This window comes from Pteropus medius, unplaced genomic scaffold (genome assembly GCF_902729225.1).
Source record: "Pteropus medius unplaced genomic scaffold, Ma_sr-lr_union100, whole genome shotgun sequence".
NCBI classification, from domain to species: Eukaryota; Metazoa; Chordata; class Mammalia; order Chiroptera; family Pteropodidae; genus Pteropus; species Pteropus medius.
The window spans coordinates 50,611,707-50,623,971 of record NW_024340849.1 but is presented as its reverse complement, the minus strand read 5'-3'; the positions used below and the strand labels follow the sequence as shown (position 1 = coordinate 50,623,971).

The 12,265-nt window shown below is 37.2% G+C and overlaps 1 protein-coding gene across 9 annotated transcripts in view; it reads right to left on the bottom strand.

Moving 5' to 3' along the window:
- The window catches only part of LDLRAD4 (low density lipoprotein receptor class A domain containing 4), a 440,516-nt gene that overhangs the window by 360,323 nt on the left and 67,928 nt on the right, over positions 1–12,265 (bottom strand). The gene's annotated exons all lie outside the window — the stretch shown is intronic.

Below are 12,265 nucleotides of genomic sequence, written 5' to 3'. Positions count from 1 at the left end.
CTCTGGAGTTTAGGAAACAATGTTTCAATAACTGGAACAGATTCTTCTCTTCAATCATGTCCCTGTGTTTATGAGGGAGCTCCCATAAAGAGGGTTGAATTATCCCAGCCCTCTACAGGACACTAGAGAAAGGGCTGTGTGACATCTACTGAGCCAGAAAACACCAAAGGGTGCAGCACCACCCTTCTTCCACCTGAGTCGCTCAGTTCCAACTCTCTCGCCTATGAACATTCTCCATGTGGGACCGGAGACTTCTCTTATCAAAGAGGGTGATAATTTCCTTTCAGACCATGCAGCGAAATGAAAAACAAGTGCCCGTGAGAGAACTTTAAAGAGTGAATGATGTACCATGAAAGGACACAAAAAGCCAGACACTTAATTTATAATATCTCCCTCAACTCTACAAAAATCCTATGTGAGTTTAAGATATTATCTCATTTTATTTTATAGAAGAAGAAACTGAAATGCAAAGAAGTTATGGAACTACTCAAGGTAACATAACTAGCAATAGGCTCCAAAATCAAGCCCAGGTCTACCTACCTCCAAAGATCATGAACTTCTCACATAGCCATGCAAGGTTACACACGCTGGTAAGTTGAGAGACAAGCCCCCAAATGAGGAAAATTTCCAAGCAAGATATTAAAGTAAATATCTCAAGCTTCTATGAAGTCCAGATGCTAACAGGGGCCTCACTAATGTTGATACTTTTGTTTAAGCAACTTCCCTTAGAAAAGTTGCTGGTTTAATTCTTCGGTTGCAAACAAATATTCCACAACTCATTTATTTCAAGGCAAGAAGGGTTTGCCTACAAATTAAATGCTTGAAATTCATTGTTTGGCTACTACAAACTATTTATACATGTCCCTAAACCCAACCGGTCAATCACCAAAGCTCTCTTTGTTCCTGAGCATTATCTAAGGACTAACCATAATAATGAAATCTAACAGAATTCAATATTATATCTGTTGTAAGTAGGACAATTTCTCAATTCTTCTATTAACAATCTCTCAGCTACTCCATATTGGACCAAACCAAAAAAATAAACATTTTTTTACTATTCTACACAATGGGTTGACATTCAAACAAGAAGGAAGGCTGTCCTAATACCACTTATGATGTAAAAAGTGTGCATACATAATTTTCAACAGGCCTTACAACATCCTTTATCCACATCCTACTGTGCATAACAAGGTCTAAAAGGGGCACAGTCTATAGGAAAGAATTCTCATTTCAAGACTCAGTCCACCACTTTAAGGGTCTGACCTGCGGCAAGTCACTTAACCTCTCTGATTTCTATTTCCTCTCTTGTAATTGAAGTTTTTGAATATATATGATAGCTTTGGTCCCTTTCAGTTCTAAAGAAAATTATATAACTTGATCTCCTGTTAATAACAGCTTTAAGCTATAGACGTCATCTTTTTGATGACAAAAATCTCTTGCTATGTGTTCAGATTGAGTGATTTAAGTATTTTTAAGAAGAGATCATTTATCATAATTATCTCTTATTTAAGCCATTTCTAGTCAGGTTCTTCTGATGTGTTCTCAGCCTACAACCTCAAGGTGACAGTCACCTTGACCATCATCAGCTCTTTCATCATAGATAGAAACTAGCATTTAACATGTAGAATTCTCAGCTGACTTTATAAAATTAAACTTAAATAGCCAGAGCTTAAAAGGAGTACCACTAGAACAAATCTGTCATCCTAACCTCAGAAATGATTTAGCACAAATTTAGGGCTATTACAGAACTTATACTAAAGGATTCCTCCAGCCCACTCAAGCCAATGAGCCTGACTCCTATAAGACCCCTAAAGATGATAGGCCTCGCTTAGACAGTGTCATTAACATATGAATTTCTGGGACTTAAAACAAGGTAAAATGCAACATTGAAAAAAAAATTGAAAGGTAAATTTTAAAAGTAAGCTCCAAAGGATTTTCAGCAGAGGTGACAATGACTAATGAAGCAATACTGACACCTAAAAATTCACATGCAATGTGAAAAAATGAAGAAAGGAGATGAAATGCATCCAAGACTTCTTACTTAGTGAGGTAGCCACTTTTTAAAAGTTATAATTTAATCCAAAAAAAAAAGAAACATAAGATAACTGTACTCCCATATTTCTTCTGTGATGGCAATGAAGTGCTGGTGTAACACAATCTTCCAGTCCAGCCACCTCATTTGTATATGATTTGCATATACTTGCCTAACTTCTACATGAGTAGGTGTTCTCTCATGCATCTAAATTTAATTGAATAATTTCAGTATCTGTTCAGCTATGGTAGAGAGGAAACAGAAATCATAAAATAATCACAGTCAAACTATTGCTGACTTAGAGAAAACACACACGTACACTAACACATGAGATCAGCTACAGTTTGTCTATATGGCAAAAGCTTCCCAGCAGCAATCTATAAATAATGTCTCTTCTCCTTTTGTTCCCTCCACTAAATTAATATCTCCACAAAAAGATCAGTTTTCTAAAAATGGAAAACTGGTTTAATTCTACAGAGGCCACAGAGGGGATGTAAAACCAAATTACAAGGAATGGCAATCTAAGTTCCAATGTTTCAAAGATTATCAAAAAAAAATTCTAATTTTGCCAAGAGCTAAACCAGTGATTCGGGTTTATGTCTTCATCATGTGTCATTCTTAAACGTTAAGAAGTCAACATTGAAGGTTCACAGTATTCCTCTGATTGGGGTGCCCAAGCCCCCAAACTACAGCACAGCTGCCTCAGGGACATCCTCACCAACACCCAGAATTGATCTCCTGGAGTCCACACTGCCTCAGTCACTATCCCATTCCTAAGTATCCCCTGCATCGGAAAGATCCCAGATTTCTCATCAGTGGCTTTTGTACTCTAGAATTACCAAGGAACAAGTAAAGGGGGAATAAATGAAAAAAAAAAAAAACTTGTAACAGGACCATTGATCTCCCACAAAACAGAAGGCAGCTTATTGCCACCTCATTTGTTGCAAAATAAATCCTCCATGTCATAACTAGAAAACAATGTGCTGTTAGATCAGGTGGAGAAAGCAGAAACCAAGAAATCTCCATCTTCCATGCTTCATGACATTCAAGCAATCGTGTGACTCACTTATGCTTCAATTTCTTCACCTGGAGGCATGATTTTTAAAGGTTTTCAACATTTCCATTACAAATTTTGGAGTAGAGCAGGGCATGAGAAAACTTACCCCAATAGTGTCTTCTCCCTTTTCTCAAAATGTATTAGAGATGTTTCAAGGTGAAACACCCAAAATGTGAAGGCTATCCCGGAGTCTAAAGACTGAAGAATGTCTAGAATATTTCTAGATGCTAAAAAGATTTTACAACTCAAGTTTTCCTGACCTATAGTCATCTCGAGTCATATGATCATCTAAATTAGCTGGAGAAAGCAAACGGAATAGAGCATGGGTCTCAGAAACACAAATATGCATAGAACACACCCAGGAATAATGTCAGCAGCCAACCCACAGGTAATCTATGTGCACCCAACATTATTGTTACTGCTTGCCATGTGCTTTTGAAACACCTAAGACAATGAACAAAGAAAAACATCAGGCCTTCATAAATGCTTTATCATTATCTCCACCCACTCCACCATTCAAATAGCAGCCAAATAGCTACTTGAGGTAAGGAAACTTCCAAATCCCATGTTTCCTTGTCACATGCTGAGCCTTTGGATGGCACATGACAAATGCACTAGATTAAAAACATCCAATATCTAGCACTTCTTTTTGATAGTACAGAAGGGTAAATTTTGTTTTACTGCAACATTTTCCAAAATTTCATCTGATTGGCTCAAAAAGTAATCTAAGTAGCTAGCCCAATAGATTTGGGGGCAATATTTCCCTGGTAAACAAGAAACTCCCTATGTTGTGGCCTCTGCTTGGGACATCCAGTCAATGTCAAGAATAAAAGGCACAATTTAAAAAAAAAAAACAATTATAAGCTTACAAATGCAGAAGAAAATTACATTGGTCATGAAATGGAACATTTTTATTCCTCAGAAAACATTGCTCTGTTAACAAATTCAGGAGTTTAACTTAGAGATACAGCACATTAATATTGAGTGTGATCCTCATTGTTCCTAAGTTTCTTAAGATCTTAGTTAAGGTTTGGAATAAATCAGCTTCATTTCAGACCAGGACAGTCTACAGAGTTTGCCATCAGAGAAGAAAAGAACTGAACCTGTGATGAAGTGAAAGGTACACAAGGGACCCAGAGACCTGAGTCTGGTCTTTGTAGTTCTATTACCTGATCTGTAACCACAAGCAAATCACCACAGTGGCCTGAGCCTAAGGTTATACAACTGTACAACTTAATTTATAAAAGGCTATATCAGGACTAAAAGTTTATAGTTTCAATCAACATGTACTTTATGTTATTTATTGAATTAATGAATGAGTGAATGTATAAAAGGTATGAAAAAACTAAAAACTGATTTTGCATTCAGATGCCCCTCTTGGTGGCAGAGAGGGCTTTGCTGATGATTATATCATTTATCATTTTGTTTTCCAGAGAATAACAGATTGAGCCTCAGTGGGAGAGGTGTAAAGACGTCAGAAAAACAGACTGGCTCACGGGAAGAAGGAAAAAGCAGTGGATATGTATACCACTATTCAGACATCCTTTCTTGAGGGGCTATTTTGCTGTGACTCAGAGGCCCAAACGACCAGTCTTAACAGACAGTTCATTTAAGATTCATTTAGATTTTTACTGCCTGTAAACTGAGAAAATACCTCAGAGTTTAGCCTCAGGAAATTAAAATCTCCATATGTCATAACAGATTCAAATCTGGCCTCTGTGTAGGCCAATTTTCCCTCAGGAAGCCATGGTATAGAGCAAAGAACCCACATTCGGTCACTGGTGCTGGTAATGATGGTCCTTATGTAGACTGTACCCTGTTATATTTTCATAGGCCTACCTTAGAGGTGAAGATTTGGTATAAGTCGGCTATGGTTTAAATTTAGAAACAAAAGACTTTTTTATTTTTCTTCTCAGAATATACCCAGTGCTTGACTTCTAATTAGTTTTATATCTTACTAAGTATTTTGCTGCTATTTACAAATAAGGAGTAGGCCACACATCTGATGGTAGATAAGAGAACTCTCAAGATCTCCTGATTTTACTTAAAAAATAAAATATGTACATACTAGTACAAGAATAAGGCATAAAACGATGCCTTAAAGAAACCCAAATATGTATTTATTTTTAAAATATCTGCCTGGAGAATGAATAAAGAAAAAAGAGAAAACTGAAGAAAGCAAATAAATGGAATCTTTAATAGCTAGCAATTTTTCTGGCCAAGCAGAAATTAGATAATGTTCTAATGGCTTCAGAATTATTTAAGATTGTAGGAGAATGCCAAGATCTAAAGCACCAGGGGATAAATTCATCCACCTTTTATTCTATGTGGGCCTTCAACAGATTGGATGATGTCTGCCCACACTGGGAAGGGAAAACTATACCAACTCCACCAACTCAAATGTGAACCACACCTGAAAATAACCTCACAGACACACCCAGAAATGTTAAACCAGGGCACCCCTTGGCCCAGGCAAATTGACACTAAGAATTACCTATCACACTGACTACAAGCTAAACATTTTAGGCACCCAAAGTATTAAAACTTTTCAATGGAGAACCATGGACAGAAAGTAATCCTCAGTCCCTCTTTCTCTTTAAGAATCATGAGACTAAGGTCTTTGAGAATGATGGAGAAACAAAGTCATCCGGTCTGATGATAATCAGTGGCAAGAATGGATTTCCCCCACCTACAAAGAGGAGGTATCAACTGTCAGGGCCCTGCTTGCTCTTCTGGCCATATTTAGGAAGACTATAGGTCTTCCCCAGTGGTGTAGCTGAACCCAATTCCTGAGCCCACCACATCTACCAATGTATAAAAACTACACACTGGACATGGGAAAGGTACACACACTGGGCCAAGAATCAGTCTTGTCCCAGCGGTTCCCCCACAGATTGGTGTACCTCTCATGTGATTCCCCCAATATTCACTTGAAGGGCTGAGATAGAGTATGGTTCTTCCTTAAGCAGGAGGAAGCCTATTCTTTTTCTTTTTCAATTATAGTTGACACACAATATTATATTAGTTTCAGGAGGACAACATGGTGATTACACATTTACGTAACTTACGAAGTGATCACTCCAATAAATCCAGTACCCATCTGACACCATACACAGCTATTCCACATTCTACACTCTACATCCCCATGACTATTTTGCAACTACCAATTTGTACTTCTTAATCCCCTCCCCTCTTCACCCATTCCCCACCCCCACCCCAATCTACCAACCATTGAAATGATCTCTGTATCTAGGAGGTTGTTTTTGTTGTGCCCCTTCATTTATCCTGTTCTCTAGATTCCACATATAAGTGAAATCATTTGTCTATTTCTGTCTGACTTACTCCAGTCAGCACAATACCCTCTAGGTCCATCCATATGTTGCAGGTGGCAAGATTTCATTCTTTTTCTATGTCTGAGTTCTATTCCATGGTATATATATACCATTCATCCATTGATGGACATGCAGGTTGCCTCCATTATCTTGGCTATTGTAAATAATGTTTCAATGAAAGAGAAAGCCTATTCTTGAGCATGATTCTTTATTCCTACAAGCTCAAGCACCCAACTTCAGCATGGAATAGTTTACATCTGGTAGTCTGCAGTCCAGCTGTTCTTCTCTCCATAACTGTTTCTCCGTGACAGTTTCCATGGCTCAGGACTGGGCACAGCTGAGTCTGCAGGTGAGCAGAGTTCTCTAAGACAGGAACAGACTGATGGAGTCAATAATTTTTATTCAGCTGTAAATTAAAGATAGATGACACTCCTGAAAAGTTTAAAGTTAAGTGACTAGACGATTAGCCAACTAATAGTACTAAATCTTATATTTACACATTTATGAATCCTTGAACTGTTCAATGTGCTGCAATCTAAAATACCCTATTAATCTCTCTAACACTGTAAGAGGTATCACAAATTCTGTTATGTGCCTCACATAATCTCTCATTCCCTCAGTTTATCCATCTATATGATAGGGACAAATGAGAAAATGAATATGATGTGATTCAAGTCCCTAAGAAGTAAACCATTATGTACTGTGGAACTAAATTATTTTACTTTTAGAACTCAGAATAATATAATATAAGTCAGAGTATATTCAAAACAACTATTAAACAGATCTAGTATTGGGACCCTTATAGTAATGTGGAAAATACTAAGCACTGGAGCATTCTGAATTGTCGCGAAGCAGAACAGAGCCTGAGTTCCTCATGAGGTCCAACTGGTGTTTCTAAAACCCCCAACTGCCAAAATATCCAGAGGCTCAGATGCTACTGTTTACATGGTATTTTGATGCTTCTGCCAAAGACCAGTTCTTTATTTTTTTTCTATGTGGCGTTTTAAATGCTTCTAAGTAGGACAGTGTAGCAATAGTTGTACCATTACTGTTTTTTTAGTGTTGTCAAAGGGCAGAAGGTGTGTGTGGTGGATTGCGAAGGTTGGTAGGATTGTTATTATGGCCCTTGATTCACCTTGTAGCAGTGGTTTCTAATGCATTTTTCATTTGTAGTCACAATACTGTGCTAATTCCTTTATGGATCTTTTTTTAAGATTATTTAAACTATATCATTTAAGGATATTTTACTGTGAAATAGCCAAAGCTGTATATCTGGTCCTAGCATCAGTTAAATTTTCCTGTGCTGTAAACTTAAGATTGTTCTAGTTTAAGAAAATCTAATATGGATGGCCAAAGTAAATCTTTCAATTTCAATAAACTCTTGTCCTTTAAACAAATGTAGAATAGAGCTTTATTGGTGTTATTTGGGCTAACGTGATAAAGGTGGTTAAAAAGAGATTATTTCACTTTAGTTATCTGAAATAGAGGTTGGGGCATTTGTCCACTTTATTCTGGTTATGTTCTACTTACGTTTAGTTGAGAAACTGTAAAACAGCTATGTTTCATTAATAAAATCCACAATAAGGACACAATAAGAATTGCTAGAGAAGTATATCTTCAGTTCAAATTTTGAGAGGAATCTAAATTGATAATTATTCCCATTCCACCTTCTCCATGGAATAGAGTAATCATTTTGGAGATAATAATAATACCTGGTCATTTATCTGATGGCTTCTAGATTTTCTAAAACCTTTAAAAAATAAATGATTAAACTAAACTAGCTATGCAGGTACATTTTGCCTTAATCTCTTTGACTCCTTTGATATAAAGTTCTTAACATTTTTCTCTGTGTTAAACCAATGTCATCAGTGTTTCTTTAATCAATCTTCTATTAATTGTACTCAGTTGCAGGGAATTTATATTAATTGCTAGCATTTTCTCTGAAATAAATATTCAATTATCTGATTTTAACTTACACTAAGCCCATTCCTCATATTAAGTGTTTCTCCTCTCAACCACACTAATTCCATCTAAAATCAGAATAGTAATAATAAGAAGAATTTGGGTGCCCCTCCGTAATGTGAGAGCAGATGATGAGAAAACATATGAGCCTACTCAACAAAGTCAAATCATCACAGCCAGGGCATGAGACAAGAATGTAACAAGTACGTACAGGCCAAGAGTAGATTATTTATTCAAAAGGTGTCCCAATCACCTCACCCACCTTCCAAAATGAAGCAAGAACTCATTTTTCACATCTCTATATGAAATCCAACCCAAGAGATAGAGAACACAAAACTCATTTCATCTTTACCTTTGATCATGAATTAATAAAGTAATATTCATTAAAATGCTTTTGTGAAAGATTGATTACAAAGTTTTTGAATGTTCCCAATTTCTAATGGCAGAATATCAACAGTGAAATCTTTCCAGCTTTATTGAGGTGTGGTTGGCAAATGGGGTGAAATTTTTAAAAGTACTTCTGAATAGTTATAAGAAGAAGGCAAGATATTAGATCAGGGAATTTTGAAACCAGAAGTTCACTGGCCAAAATCACCCAAGTTGAAGACTAACTATAATATGCACTATTTGGGGTAATTTTTTTAGATGATATATACAAGAGTGAGTGTGAGTTGCAACAGGCCTAAGGCATCCAGGTGTAGACAGGAAGTACTTTGGATAATGGGTATACCAAGAGAAAAATCCGTAAGGCTGTCCTAATGAGTTAAAAGAATACATAGTACTAAATGTTAAAGTTTAACAACTGTTCTGACAATTTGTGAAAAATAGACAAAAACTTGACAAGACAATACATCATCATCACTATAAGACAAAGTTATATATTTGTGGCTTTCATGTTCTTTTCAGAAGATCTGCTCTTTTATTTGTTCTTCATCTTTGGGATAATCTTACCAAATGTTGATGACTCTCAAATCTCCATCTTGTCACAACTTCTCCCAGCCTCAGACTGCTGTCTAACTGATGTCTAGCAATCTTGCACAGATGTCCTAGGCTTGTCAGTCAAGGACTCTCACCCTGAGTAAGCTCCACCTCCTAGGTTGCCTATCTCAGCTCATACCATCATCTCATTTACCGAAGACTAAAGCCCAAAGTCATTATGGAAGCAACATTGGCTCAATGAGCACACCCAAGTCTTTTCTACTCCAGGCCCTCTTCTCTGTCACTGTTGCCTAGTTCAGGCCTTTTCATCTCTGTCCTGGAAGAACCTCCTCACTATTCTTTCTGGTTGTCTCCCCCTCCATTCACTCCTGCCCACAGCTACCAGAGTCAACTTTCCTGAACATATATCTAATGACATCATCCCTGAGAAGCCCAAACTGGTGCTCTTTTAATTGCAAGATAATCTATGCACAACATTCAAATACTTTATGGTCTGTCTCCAGCTTTCTTTTCCAACTTTACCTTTATCTCTGGCCTTCTTTCCCAAGTACCCTACACCCCAGTCACATTTGCTATTCTCCTAACACACTGTCAGTTTTCTCACATCTATGCATTTGTATGGGCCTTTCTCTATGCTCAGAATGCTTTCTCCTTCCATGTATCCACTTGGAAAACTACAGTTTATGCTTTAAGACTCATTTGAAATGTCATCACTTCTGTGAGTGTATCTACAAACTTCCTAGACAGTTGTAAACAAATATCTCTACCCTGGATCTCCTCAGCACAACATGCTAAGCACATGTTACTGCAAACTCTGACCAAGGGCACACATGCGGGTCTCCCTCCCTCAGATCATGAGGCCTGTTTCCCATTCATCTTTGTGCCTAAGTCCACTGTAGAGTGCCTAGCACATAGCTGGAGCTCTGTATAAGTGTGCTAAAGATAAATTTTATCAAAAACGACTGGTGGTGATCCTTCTTATTTTCTCACTGCTCTTCTTCCAACAATAGCTTCTTTGTCTTGGTGACTGACGAACACCTCCACACACTTTTGAAAGCCAAGGTTTGCCAGGACTGAGATAAGCTAATCTACCCTCTCACATATTAGTTTTAATTTCTTGATTTGATGTGGCATTCATGCACTAAAGAAAATGGAGGCAAAATAGGTAGGCTTCTAAGTGCAAGCCTCCCCTTTTAAGCTGCCATACCACACAGAAGGCACTGCAATGATTTGATACTATAAACTTAATATGAAAACCTTCCTACTACATCCTAGTGTGTATGATTGTCATAAGTCATTCCCATAAAAATCTTGTAGAATTCTTATAAATAATGTGCTATTATCTTAAAAGGTCACAATTTAAAATTTTTATAATTTTCAAGAAAAACAAGAGTCTGACCAGAAATCTTCCCATTTTTCCATTTCTTCATATTTCTTGACAGTCTCCCCTATTAGCAGCCCTGACGACACAAAAGCAACTGCAGGCCAAGTGGGTTATTACTGGAAATTGGTCACCTGGCGCTTTCTGGAGTCTTGTCTGAAGAATAATGTCTCACTGAGAAACATATATAAGAGGCTTGTTGGCCTCTAATAATATTTATTTTCTTTACAATAAAATATAGCTCTCAATTCTATTCTGTCTTTTACCTCCCTTCAATTAGTTCAGATATGTAAATCTTGTAGTTTCAAGTAGGTCACTTCCACACTTCAGTATACCTTTCTTTTGGATTCCTAATAATGTCTAATGAGAGTATGCTTTAAAAAATAAGTGTGGAGAGTTTATTTTAAAAGATGAGAAAGAACTGAAAGCGTGGACTCAAAGAGATATTTAGACACCCATGGTCATAGCAGCATTATTCACAATAGCCAAAAGGTGTAAGTAAGCCAAGTGTCCACCAAGAGACAAATGAGTAAACAAAATGTGGTATATCCACACAACAAAATATTATTCAGTCTTAAAAAGGAAGGAAATTATGAAGCATGACGCAAACCTTGAAGGCGTTATGCTAAGTGAAATAAGCCAGTCACAAAAATACAAATACTGTATGATGCCACTTATATGAGATACCTAAAGTGGTCAAGTTCATATAGACAGAAAGCAGAGTGGTAGTTGCCAGGAGCTATGGGCTGAAGGAATTGGGAGTTAGTGTTTAATGGGTATGGAGTTTGAGTTTTTCAAGATGAAAATAGTTCTGAGGATAGACGGTGGTGACAGTTGCATAACGATGTGCATGTAGTTAATGCCACTGAACTGTACACTGAAAAATGGTTAAATACTGTTTTTCAGATAGCAGCTGTACCATTTTTCATTCTCATCAGCAGTGTACATGAATTCTATACTCTTCGTGTAATCACCAGCAGGAATCATCCCCAACAGAAAAACAAATATTATATGAAGTTTAAGAAGAAAGCCTACAAAGAAAAACCCCAGTAGAAACCTCCAAGTGCCCCCTTTTGTGTTGTTAGGTTACACAATTTATGATTGTGATTCTCTTCCCCCTGCAATCCTGTCAATGTTTCCCTATGCCCAAACTCATTATATTTCCAAAATGATTTTTCTAAGCTAAATGAACTTCACATCTCATGCTCTACTACAAACAATCTTAACCTTTTTGGAGGTCAAAATATTCCTGAGAATCCCATTAAAGCCCTTGGTTTTCTCTGTAGGAACAGGCACAGTTTCAAGGAATTCACATATGTCCTGGGCCCCTTGGGAGTTAAAAACCTCTGTCCCAGTAGTTGCCTCCTTCCATTTCCTTTCTGCACTGAATTTGGGAAACGCTTGGCAAACTACCTCTATTTGTAAGAATTACATAACTCTAACAAATTTCAAAAATCCATCCACCCTGCTGATATCAAGACATTAAGAGGAGGTCATCTCATCCACCTTGCTGATATCAAGACATTAAGAGGAGGTCATTTCACATAGACTCAAGAGGTTCA